We start from the raw sequence: 14009 nt of genomic DNA, 5'->3' as shown, positions 1-14009 counted from the left end.
AATTAAACTATCTCCAAATATGACAACTGTCCTCTTTCCCAATTAAATGAGATCATTTTCTTCATGCACTATAGAGTATATCATGTAGGTTAGGGTTAGCTCGGCAAATGTGAGCAGAGCCCGTACAAGACACACGGAATAGGATAAAAGTGTTTGGCCAGTGAAAGAATGGATCCTGACAACTGCATTGAATTATATCAAACTGTACCACTGTGTTTTTTGGCCTGGGAAGGATGGGTTGGAGTGGACAGCTATTATATTGTGCATAGTTGGGCTTTTGTTTAGCATTAGGGTAACCAATGTCATATAAATTCTAAGTTAACCTTTACTTCAGAAGTGACAAAGGGAAGGAAAATTAGTGTTTTTTTCTTGCAAGGGGCATGTGAATTGTGAGTGAGGGCAGATGCAGCAGTTCCTCAGTAGTTGGTAGAAATGTGCTTGGAGATCAGACAAGAAATGCATGGCAAAGAAGGGTAGTGGAACAGTATGCTCCAAGTACGGTTGGTATTAGTGAAGCCAAAAAAAAGCTTTCATTTTATTTATATTTTAAAGTCTGGATCCTATATTGATTACGTTTCTGGGTGGCAAGGAAGGCATGTGTATCATATAAATAAATTCTTCTGTTACATCTTTATTAAGCTGCATGCAACCCCATACTCACTATGAATCACTGACATGCACCAAAAAGAAATGGGCAGAGCAATGATAAAATGAGCTTAATATATGCAAAGATTTCACTCGGAGGCAGTCAGACATGACTGGAATGAATTATCACTGAACTCTGCATATGGCTTGGACTTAAATCTGCATACTCTGTTATAAATTATGGATGCAGCCATATCCGTTCTCCTTATGAAAAGTATATTAAAGAACAAAATGCTCTCATCATATGTTTCACTACTACAATAGCTACAGGCATTTTAATTTTAACATTTTTGAAAATGGTGGTGATGCTCATATGAAAATTCCATACAAGATGCAAAAGGAATAATTCCTTTTGAATGAATAAGTGAACATGCTCACTGTTAATATAATAAAAATATTATTATTTAAGAGATTAATTAGTTTAATAATGATAGCACACTATTACTGCCGTTTTAGGAGTTGTTAAAATTGATACAGATTTCAGAAAATTGCTTTTTGCTTCTTGAGATGGATATACCATTTTCCTTTTATTTTTAAATTATCCTTGCGATATGTAGGGATGTTAAATACAGATAATTTTAAAGCAAAACAGAGTCCAAAATCTTAGAAATACAGACTGAAGAATACCTTTAACAGCAAATGAAATATTATATTAAAACAAATTATATTAAATACGATAGACTGGTATCATGCACAGCTGGTTCCTAACTTGTTTCTGATGATTTAGCTTTCAGTAAAGAAAACAACCCTATTCAGAAAATGGATGGATGTAGAATTATATTAAAAAAACTGGACAATATGTAAACTTCAAGAGCCTACTTTGCACAGAAAACTATCACACCATGACAATATGTTCTTGCAAATTCCATAAAGCAAACGTTACCACTGTTGCACAAATTACTGTAAAAATGCACTGTCCATGTTTACTTCATATTTTGGGTTAATTTTGGTTTTCACAATTTAACAAAGAAAAGCAGCCTATAATGAAACATAAAATTTACAAAAATGCTGTTAACTTCAGAATAGACACTGTAATAAAAACTGTAAGGAACAGCTGAACTGTGAGTGAAGTAAAAAAATTAATTTTGTAAACCCTCGTCACCGAGACAGGAAATCAATAGCTGCATTGTCGTAGTAAAATCATACTATAAAGTCAAGGGTGCTTGATGACTGATTTATCCTAAATTTGGAATTCTAAAACATACATAATCAAAGCAAATGAGAGACGCAAGAAAACTCAGTTGAAATCAGTCATCATATGCAAGCTCCCGTGGACACTTTCTTTGCTTCCATCCTGACTGGTTAGAGTTTGTCTCTCTGAGACAATGAAGTGTTCTTAAAATGAAAACAAGATGTTCTTGGCAGTGTTTATGTTTATAGCCCCAAGAAACTTAAACACACATTTTTATAATGTATATTCAAACACTATTTTAAAAATAAAATAATTACTGGGTAATGTCCCTACTTCAGATATAGGGGCTCATCTTATAATGACTCATTAAACATCAGAAAATGCAACCATATACGTGTGTGTGGGTTGGTGTTATTCACTATTAAAAAATATTCCTGGTATTCCCGGTATATTCTAGAAAATGTTGAGATACTTGAAATATGTTTCTTTTTTAAAATAAATAAATAAATAAATAATGGATGGACTGAGTCACTGGTTTGTATAATTAGGCATAGCAGAATTAAATTTTGCTTAATGGAATATGATTTCAGTCTTTAATTAAGTCAAAAAAGAGAGAATGAATTGAAACATATCTTTGAATTAAACAGCAATTCCTAGTATGTTGTAGAACAAAACAAAAACACAAAACTGTCATATCGGGATAATACTGTGTCATGGAATCCCTGCAACTACCACTACCAATAGGAGTTGTATTGATAATATCCACTTGTCTGTTTCGACTTTGAATATTTAAACCTTATTAGCACAAGTTTGCCTCCCTGAACATTACAAAGAAGCAGGTTTACTTAATTGGTAAGTCTGCAATGGCCAGTATAAATAAGTGTGGGTGTGTGTGATGTGTTTTGTGAGGGCCTGCTACTTTGTGCTGTGTCATTTCACAAATTGTGCAAGATTTTCCAAGGAAAAACTATTTTAAAGAGATGGATTGTATTTTATCATACCAGTATATTTTGTAAAATGTGATTCTTCCTTGGATTTCCTTGTGTTGTTTACAGGTTCTCCCTAAATATCTATCTACCATCAATTTTTAATTCTCAAATTATTCATAATGCTTGCAGTTCTAAAACTGATTTATGATGCAAGTCAGCATTTAATGTACCCTGTGTTTGAGTGGCTTAATATTAAAATATTTTCAAATTTGAAATTAAAAAAAAATTGGCACAGGACGGTACTATTTCTGTGCAAGGCAGGCTACAACCCTGAACAGAGCTCCAGTCCATCACATTATTATTAAATCACACTGTGAAATTATTATGTATTAAACTGTTTAAAAAGTAATCCATACCTAATTTGTTTTGCATCAGAAAATCATGAGCAGACAATCTGTTACTCAACTCTGTAATGCTTTACACACATGGGCACATAATGTATGGATCTGGAGTTCTGTTCAGACTGTGGTATTTTAATCCCATACTGGTACTTGATTTTAAAAGTCATATCTTTTCAGCATTTAATTTCCGATGCATTTAAATATACCACAGTCCCACATTCTGCTTCTTTATTAAAATGCCATCTGCACTTTATTTGCTTTGTATTATTATTATTTTCAAATGTTACTCCAGGGTAGTGGTGAACTTTACCTGAGCCTTCATGAGGGAAAAGAGAAAGTTAGTGGAATTCTAAACTAATAGGATCTGAAAACAATAGAAATAGGAAAAATAATGTGTTACTACTGACATAATATTTACACTTACAGTAATGTAATGAATATAAAATATATATTTGCCTCAGGACTAGCTGTTGGTTTCTTGTTAGTCAAACACATGCATTAATAAGAGCTGCTTAATGCACTGCTAACACTCCTGCAGTATATTTTAAATGTTTATTGTTAGTTTATATATTCAACTTTTTTTAATTGTAATACACCATTTAAAATGAGAAAAATATGCTTGTGAATATTCTACAACAAATGACAGGTTTTTCCAGTTATGATTCATGATGCCAAACACCGATATTTCCAGAACAAGCACCATAAATGCCCCACGCAAGGTCTTACACTAACAGAAATATAAAACTCTGTTATATTTTATCTGATTGCATTTTTAAATTGTAGTCGTACTCCAACAACAGATCTATATACTGTATATGTTTCATTTTAAAGATTTCATTGAAAATACTTGTTCATAACTGTGCTTTTCCATTTAATTATTTTGCTTTTTATTTGCCTGGTATTTTTTTAATACCTGAACATAATAACTTACTGTTAAGATTTTTGTGACTAGTGAGAAGTATTAAAAAAAAAGTAAAATATAGACAGCATATGATTAGACTTCCACAGTGTTTCAATTCACATCTGCTGTCTTTTAATTCCATTCCTCAAAATAAAAATGACAAGTCACTTTACATTTACATGAATACCCTGTTCTGCTGTTTCCAGTAAATCGCTTCAAGCTTTACTATAGTCACCATCCCAACTTGCAAATTAAAAAAATAATGATATCACTTTTTTGTTTTAAGCTTGTTAGTTCGCTGCCATAATATTTGAAAGCTAAAGGTCAAGTGCCCAGGTGCTTGACAAAGCAAGGGCTCAGTTCCAGAACACCACACATCCTATATTTACAAAGACAGCAACTAGAAATTTGGACAGGGAATGTTAGGTAAGATTTGTGATAACACTTGTGGAGCAATTTGTAAAAAAGTTGGGATTTCAGTTATATCCATTGTAGCCAGTAGGGAGCACAACTGAGCCCCAAAACCCCAGACACAATCAAACACGGTTCCAGGTTCAAATAAAGGTTTCTTTATTTCTCACAGTACTTTATGCATAACTAAGTTCCAATAAGTAATCCCCTCCCTCTCCTTCCACAATTCCAGGTGAGCGTTGTCTGTTTCCTACTAACTCAGACTCCCTGATCAAGGTGAGGTGGCTTCTTTTATGTTGGGCCAGGTAGTACTTCTGGTGCCACAGCACTGCCAAGGGTCATGGGGAAACTCTCCAGAACAGGAAGGTTATATGCCATCTGAAGTCACCCAGAGACCCCAACAGAGAGCTGCTCTTCAGAACTACAGCTCCCATGCAACGTGCTGGTGTCCAATCTGGGACAATGCCAGAGAAGCAGTGCTGCCTATCGTACTTGGGGATGAATTGTCCTTGGTAGCTGAACTACCCTATGCCTTCCATTAGCCTTCCAGACTAGGATTATAATTAGACATTATCCTGGCCGGAATGTACCTCCATCCATGAAGTCCTTACATTATGGCCTCCTGGCCAGATAAAATACTATTCTTCATCCCATTCATTATGACATACACCTTGCAGAAATGAAAAATAACAACAAAAACTGCAATGGAGATATTGAGCCATGTGGTTGGTTGTTTGAGATGAAGTACCCTTAAACATGCAAATCAAAAGAATTCATCAAGGGAAATATATCTGTGACCAATACTGTCCCTGTTAGGCACTCAACTTCTGGAGCACACATATTGTGTCGGTGATACTTTTGACACAGTTCTGTCAGGGAATAACAAGAAACAAAAAGCTATTTCCTTAAAAAGGTTGGATGACTGATGTTATTTTTTCAAGTGGCAGTTGTCAAGTAAGTAAGTGCCAGACAAAAATGTTTTCAAAAACACAAGTATGTAAAATGCACTACAATAGAGCAAATGGAAGTCAGTGTCAAGGACAATCACATGTCACAATCAAAAAATGTGAATAAATGAATGTAGCATTTCAGTAGCAGAAAAATGAGAAATGTAACTGAATGACTGATTAGGAGTTATAAATTAAAATATTTAAAACATTTTTAACCAAGTTGATATACAGGATAACAAACAAAGCACCATTATTAAGGGCACATTCATACTTCTGTGTTTCCCATGCAGCCTCTTAATAGAGGTAATCTGCAGCAGACCTGTAAAATGAATTATATTCTATGACCCACAGTCATATTACTGTGGAGTGTGCAGCATGTTTTTAAAAAATGTGACATGATGCATATTTACAAGCTGTATTCACAGTAAAATGCAGCATCTTGCACATCAATTAGTTTTTTCCACAGAAAAATTATCAACGCAGGGAGCCTGCCCCTTGAAGGCAGTCTTTCCTGCTTCCTACATACAGTAAGAGGCTGAGCACATATTTTAAGCGGCAAGTAGAAATGCACCCAAAATCATGTCTGAATCCAACACATCTTTAGGATTGAGTCGCCACGATTGCCATCATAATTGGCAATGCAGGCATCATATTACCAGAACAACCACAATATGCATCTGCACATGACAAGAAACGACAAGAGTAACTTTTATTTAAACAAAAAATGACAGGCAGATTTAGCACATAAACTAATGCACACTGACGTGTTAAAAATGCACATCAACGCACAAAAAAGCACATGGAAAATGCATGCATTGGTGTGAATTAGGTATACACAGTTATGCTGTTACCTTAGAGGGAAATCAGACATACTTAAAGACATACAAAGAAATTCACACTTAGGTAGGTTCCCCTGCTGTTCCCAAAGTGTGTAGTGACAAGTATTTTTTTGTATTTAGTAGTGACAGAGACAAACTGAGCCAATAAGGCAGCTGAATGAACTTGGGTAAATATACAACAAACAAAAGTTTGTGAGTGAGGAGACAAAATTAAATAGTTGCCTTTCTAGTGCCGCGAACCTTTAATACAATTTCCCATGCTGTAGCGACCCCAACCGTAAAATTATTTTCGTTGCTACTTCATAACTGTAATTTTGCTACTGTTATGAATCGTAATGTAAATATCTGATATGCAGGATGTATTTTCATTGTTACAAATTGAACATATTTAAAGCATAGTGATTAATAACAAAAACAATATGTAATTATATATTGTGAAATATTTATTTCTAATTACAAATAAATGAAATTTTGTCTTTATGACTTATGTTTGTTTTTCTTATACTTATGTGAAAATGTGAAAAGCATGGTGTAGCATGGGTAACAGTCTTAATATAACAACAGTAAACTACATTGCTACAAAATTGTTGCGACAGTACATGTAAAAATCCAGCATCAGTGTGAAGGTTGAGGCTGCTTCTTTCTCACCAGATCAGAAATTCTCGGGGCAGTCTTTGCAAGAGCACAACGAAGATCATCTTCTGCAACAAGTCTACTTCTGTATTTAGACTTGATAACCAACAAGCTGGAAAACCCTGTTTCGCAAAGATATGTTGTTGGAAATGGAAGAAGAAGGCGCAACACAGTCTCAGACAGAACAGGATATGACTGCAAACACTTGATCCAGAATTTTGTAACTGACATGAAGATAAATCATTTCTCATTGCATCGCTTTTAAGTTGAGTTCAATGAATTCCTCTTGTGCTGTCTCAGGAACATCTTCAACTTTGACTGTGAATGGACTTCTGGCAAGTGCAAACGGGGTGTCAGGTAGATTTGGAAAGTACGATGAAATTTCATCTGCAAGCATGTGCAAGTGTTCTTTCACAGAAATTATCATTGTAATCCTTTTGTCAGGTTCAATGTCATTTTCCTCAAAAAAAGCGGATAAGCTGAAGTTTCATTTGGAATGATTGGATCTTTTCAGACAAATCAAGGCATGTTGCATTTGGTCCTTGCAGTGATAAATTTAACTCATTCATGTTGGCAAAGATGTCAACCAAGTAAGCTATTTTCTGCAGTTCGCTTTCATCGCTGAAAAGTGCTTCGTACTGCGTCTTGCTTTCTGATTAAAAAACGTTTATAGTTCATCACGAAGATCAAAAACACGTTTTAAAACTTTTCCTCTCGACAACCATCTCACTTCAGTGTGAAATAGCAGAGCACTGTTGGACGCATCCAACTTATTATAAAGTTTTGAAAACAGTCGACCATTTAAAGAACTCGCTTTTACAAAATTGACGGAACTTACAACGCTTTTCATTACTTCTTGTAACTCTTGTGGCAGCGTCTTCATTGCTAATATTTGTCGATGAATCATACAGTGAGTTCCAATGATTTTGGTGACTCATTCAGTACCAAACGTTGAAATCCAGACCGACATCCTAGCATAGCTGGAGCACCATCTGTGCAAACACCACAAACTCTTTTCCCAAGAGATCTTATGCTCTTTCAGAAATGAACCAATTGTGTCAAATATATCACGTGCAGTAGTTGTCGTTTCAAGAGGTTTGCAAAAAAGAAAATCATCTTTAAAATCGCCATCATTAATGTACCTCACGTAAACCAGTAATTGTGAACAGTTTGCAACATCTGTAGATTCATCAAGCTGGATGCTAAATATTGGAAGTAGAGCAGATTTCATTTGCTGGATTACCTGATCAATAATATCAGCAGACATGTCATCTATTCTTGTGCGGACAGTGTTGTTAGATAAGGAAATTGCATTCAATTTCGTAACAAATTCGGCTCTGATCATAACTCGAACAATGTCTTTGGCCGCTGGCAACAGTACATCTTCAGCAATGGTGTGAGGTTTCATAGCTCTGGCAATTCTGAGAGCCACCAAATATGAAGCTTCAACGGCTGCTACGTTTTGTTGGTGGTACTTGCCGCCAGTGTCAAGTCTGGCTTTCTTGACTCCATCAGCTTTGCTTCTAAAATACTAGGTATCCTTGCCGGCAAAGCTCGGATGCTTGCTATCAAAATGACGTTTCAGTTTGCTCAGCTTCATAGATTCGGCTGATAGAACTTCATTACAAATAACGCATTGCGGTTTCTCAATTCCTGCTGTAACTATTGAAGTAAAACCATATTGTAAAAAATCGTCACTATATTTTCTTTTCTTAACGTTCTTCTCTACATGATCCATTGTCATGGGTTGGTTCGCTAATGAAAATATTATATAACAATAGCTTCAATAACAAGGACTATAAAGCGTTTGTTTATGCTTTACTAATTAGAAATGGATATGATTTCAATTATGTCACGAAGTGCGTAAATCCCCGCAATGGCGTGATGTTACGTAACGTCACGTCGTTCGATGTACAGTAATGTAAACAGTTAAAAATAATAAAGTTACGACAATTAAAACATTTGAAATTATTCTGATTCAACTGTCTGCAACATCTATCCTCGAATGACAATTATAGTAAAAAACTAGTAACTACCAATGGAAAAAATGTGCACAATAACAAGTTTTACACATTAGAATAGACAAAACCCATATTTCCAATGGTCTTAGGCGACCCCTGGTAAATCGTCATTCGACCCCCAATGGGGTGGCAACCCACAGGTTGAGAACCGCTGCTTTAGAGCAAAAACATCTTTTTTTGTTTTTTTTTTTCTTCTATATAACATATACATTTGACTTTCACACAAAAGTATATAACATAAATGCTTACAGATGCTATTCTTAAGATCTAGCAGTTTAATTCAGATTACCTGCAAAACCTGCTGAAATTTAAAAGAGTGTATGCAGCTGCGACACAAAACTTCCTTCAAAGATCTAAAAGTGAATGTTGCTTTCTTTTGAGCAGGATGTTGGGGCTCAACTCTGAAACTGAATTCTCTGAAATCAAGAAAATGGCGAGCAGATGTTACCAAAACTCTGAAAGCTCTGGTAGCACCAGAATAAAACATATTAATGCCTACATTTAAAAAATGTTACTGAGATCCCATGGTAGAGTTCATTTTTAACTTTAAAGAATAAAAATGTCTATGGAAAGAAAGTCAGAGAAGTAGGGAATCTTTGGCATCCACATTGAAAGACACTACATCATATCTCTACTAGACTCTACTACAGTTATGGACGCTAGCATGTGCTAAACCGTAGATATTTGCTTTGCCTATTTCAGTGAATTATAGACTCATTATTCATTTACAGTACTTTCTAAAAGAATTCTGTGAACAGGAATTTGTTTAATAGTCTAAAAACAAACTGGGAGTGAGCTTTGTAACACTCATTTGTTTTTGTTTTTTTTTGTTCTTTATTTCACCTTATACAATTTCTTGTATTAGGAATTTGTTACTTTTTGCATACCCACTTGGGGTCAGAGCGCAGGGTCAGCCATTGTACAGCACCCCTTGAGCAATTGCAGGTTAAGGGTCTTGCTCAAGGGCCCAGCAGAGTAGGATCTCTTTTTGGCAGTGACGGGGATTTGAACCAGCAACCTTCTGGATACCAGTGCAGATCCTTAGCCTCAGAGCCACCACTCCACCCCCTGTGCTGGTGAGAACTGCCTGAAAATCTGTGAGTTGCAATATCCAAACTGCACATTTATTTGGCTCTTGTATAGTAATAATGATCATTTGAGATTCTGCTTCAAAAAGATTGTTAGATTGTCCTCCCCAGCAAAAAAGTGTCCAAAAGTGTTTTGCTCTCAGATAGTTTTCAGTAGTGTACAACTTAAATGTGTGAAAGTTGTATTCATCTTCAACCTGATCATGGTAGTTAAAGGTTTATCATACAAATAAACCAAAAATGTCAAAAATTCCCTTTTTCAACTTATTAAAAAGAAGTTATAAAATGTATGCATTAAACATTCAGGTGCATTCAGTGACTAGGTTAACCGATATGACAATTGGAGCATTTCACAATATTTTTGTAACAATGAGTCATATTTAAAAGTAATAGTGAAAATAGAATGCAATTGCATGTGTTAATATAATACATTAAATATGTACTTTTAGACAGCACTTTACAACAGACTTTTGTGTCTCAAAAGCTCTCACACACAGCAGATTCCAATTTAAGTGATGTCTGTTAGTGGTGGAGGGGCTGTGACTAGCTGGTGTTTGACTTTCCTAAACAAACAAGTATGAATGAGGTTGAAGTATAAGCTGCGAATATGTAGCCAACTTCAGCCTTGTGTAATCTTAAAGATTTTAAATCCACTCGGAAGATACTGTAAATGGAAATAAATGGTAAACCTTAACTTGTGCTCAGTCTTTTGTGTGCAAACTGTAACCCTATTCTGTCCTTGATATTAGTGGCCAGCATGGTCAGATCTTTTGCCCTCAAATCAACTGCAGTCCCATTCCCAGGGCATCTGTAGAATTTGCAGGAATCAGGTTCATAACCCTGCCCCCCATGTGATTGTCACACAGTGCTACACATAGATAAAAATCTGAAGAGGTTGATTTTGTGTGACCCATAAATGTATGTAAAGTCCATCTCACTTGGGGTTTTTGTGCAACTCATACATATATCTTAAATAAAATGTTAATCAGGGGCTATTTAGTATACAGTGGTCAAGATGTTCATTTATATATCAAACAAATACCATTGTGATGGAAAATTGTATCATTGACAGAGTTTGAATCCATGAATTTCTCATTTTTTTAACTGTATAGTTTCCAGTTTGGATACCAAAACATTTGTTAATAAGTCTGCATTCTTCACAATGGCTGACCCATTAGAATATCACAGCCTCAGTTTACTTTTCATTAATTTTGGAAAATAATATAGATATGGCCAATTAAAGCCAGGCTACATGATAACTTGTTACCTAAATACTGCTCATATTGCGCAAAACTTGAAAAAACAATTCAAAGAATCTAAAATAAGTAAAAAGACAAGCATGCCTCATATGCCTTTACTCCCACTTGTGCATCTCACACTTGCAATTACACTTTCGTTGCATCACCAAAGCCAAACTGACCAATCCCACGAAAGCCAAGCTGACTAATCAGATTGTTCAGAGGGACTAGACTGATAGACCTTGGTGTTTTATTACATAGTACATTTTCCACTCATTTTTTTTACAGTTATGTTAAATTTGAAAAGACTGACTTCAATAATAATAAGAATAATAATGTTTCGGCAACTTGCAGTTTTATACTTCAATTCATTGAAAAGCATAAAACAAAAGAGAAGTATTTATAACTTAGGCCTTATGTTGTAACGGTCGTCTGGAATATGTGTGCGTCACTATGAGTTTGTACCTTTCCCTATTCCTGTTATTAGTGGAATGGCTTAATTTGTACAATTTTACAAGGGGAGGGGAGCACCTGGCTTGGAGGGCCAACAGAGTGTATGAGGAAGAGACAACAGTAAATGGGTGGCAGGAAAAAGGAGAGGAGAAGCGCAGAGCCAAAAGAGAAGTGGACACCATCACATGAAAAGGCAAGAGGGAAAGGATTGACACTGCATGGAAAATGTCAGGTGAACCCGGGTTCATTTCAAGACAAATTTATTTTAACTTCCTAGTGAAAGGTATTCGGTAGAGGACCTGACGGGCCAGCACAGGAACTGTTGATCTGTGTGTTTCCCGGAACAGGAGGTATGGTCGGCGCCTCATTCCCCACCGCAGACTGAGCTAGACATTCCGTACAGATATTTAAAGGACTACAAAGACATTATTTTTTTTTCTCTTTCTCAAATTTCTGTATTAGTAGTGTATGCGTTTAAGTGTTTTGTGCTGTGATTTGTGTTGGGTGGGAAGCGCTGCAGCATGATATTATATATATAGGGTTTTTTTTGTTACAGCAAGTGTGTATCGTCTTCCAATAATCATTTTTTACTTAACCCTGCTTTCACTGGTGTGTCTCTATACTTGGGGTGGTGTAGTAGGAAAGTAGTGTTGGTCACTCGCACCCCGGATTATTTTTTTTCTTTTTCCTTTGCTGCCGCTCTAGGAGGGCAGCGCATATTATAATCGTGCCAGTTCTAAGAGTGGTACAATGTAATGTTTCAGAAATGTACTAAAAAAGGTCTTTTCTGAAATTCACCTTTTACTTTGGCCAAGAATTTTAGTTTTGATGTATCACTAATGTAAACCCTTTTATCTATATATGTCTGTTGCTCATAAATGGCTTAGAAATTTTTATTACCAACTGTGTTTTAAGGACAGTTAAATAAAGTTATTAAGTTATTAAGGGATGATGAACATTTTTAAATTTGTACACAAAACTTTCAGCTTGACTCCTCTGGGAAGTGGATACATTCAAATCAGTCACAGGGAGAACATACAAACTCTCCACAGACAGCTGACACCAAGTATTATTAGTGTTACATGCTCAAGAACATATATTTGGAAAAAAAAACAAGACTAAACACTGTTTTATACCTTATAAAGTACTTCAGTATGATCTTTTTCTCAGCTTGAGATACTCTACTGTGAATTGTCTTCTCTATAAAGTAGCAGTCAGGCAAATATGATTTGATTCACCCCAATTTATCAGCTGCCACAGAAGCAATCAAAATATTCTATTCGTATCATTCTTAATCATCTGACATTTCATCAAAACTGACAGCAACTGGTTTATTATCCAGCAACTGTTATATTTGTGTTTTTACTCCTGATAAACATCTGTCAGTTAAACATCTCACTGCTGGAAGCCACCTGGGATTTCTTTTTTTGTATATTTATTACATTACCAAGGGATATTCTGCTTTAGACAATGAAATCTTTGGCTTTACACACAAAACTATGCTTGTAGGTATCAAGCTTCTGTAAACACAAATATCAAGCAGAACTGACATTGCAATATCCTCATATTAACAATTTTGGGGTAAAAATTACCCCCCCATTAACCCCCACTTTTTTTCTTCTAATGCTGACCAGCCATGTTGCTCTCTCATTCTCTGTAGATGAACACCACTGTCTACTTAAATGGAATGTGGCAAGCCACTAGCGCACTGGGAATCAGTCGTAGAGATGCATGTACGGTATGTTCAGAAAACATACTCAATTTTGAAAACTGTAAAAACTTGCTAACACCCAAAATACTAAACCATTAACAAGTCAAAAGGACAGCTGCTAAAAGTTGATCGCAAAGCAAATGTTTTTTACTAGAAGAGCACACACCAACATTATTTTAAGCTTCAAACGTTAATCCCTGTTATAAAGTGTAGTATCAGTGACTAGAGGGAGAGACCCAAATAGTGTTAATTCATTCCTGACTACACAGTCACTGAATTTGGAAGCACACAAAAAATAACAAAAATTGTGACACAGCAAACTCAAAAATAAAAATAATAAAACTTTACTTAGCTCGAATTAAATTGCTAATACAAGTCACCAATGTATTTGTTGCAGAAAATACTTATAATATAAAATAAGCCATTGAGTCATTGTTATACATGAAATCTAATGGCATCCTTTATTTACACCCACCCATAGGCTCACTATGTGAGGAGTAAGGCTTGCCATATCAAGTTTGATTAGTGTTAAGTGAACAGCTCCTATTATCACTTAGGTTCATTTACATATAGTAGCTAGTAAACATTTCAGTCCCACCAATGAGCACTCAGAAAAAGGTACATTCTAGCAATATGTTCTTAAACTACATCCAAAGG

General features: G+C 35.5%; 1 pseudogene; it reads right to left on the bottom strand.

Moving 5' to 3' along the window:
• Window positions 1-6714: 6714 nt before the first annotated feature.
• LOC114655116 (zinc finger BED domain-containing protein 5-like) lies at window positions 6715-9008 on the bottom strand (annotated as a pseudogene).
• Between the last annotated feature and the right edge of the window lie 5001 nt (window positions 9009-14009).

The sequence above is a fragment of the Erpetoichthys calabaricus genome, chromosome 7 (assembly GCF_900747795.2).
Source record: "Erpetoichthys calabaricus chromosome 7, fErpCal1.3, whole genome shotgun sequence".
Taxonomy (NCBI): Eukaryota; Metazoa; Chordata; class Cladistia; order Polypteriformes; family Polypteridae; genus Erpetoichthys; species Erpetoichthys calabaricus.
This window is presented reverse-complemented; position numbering and strand designations above follow the sequence as displayed.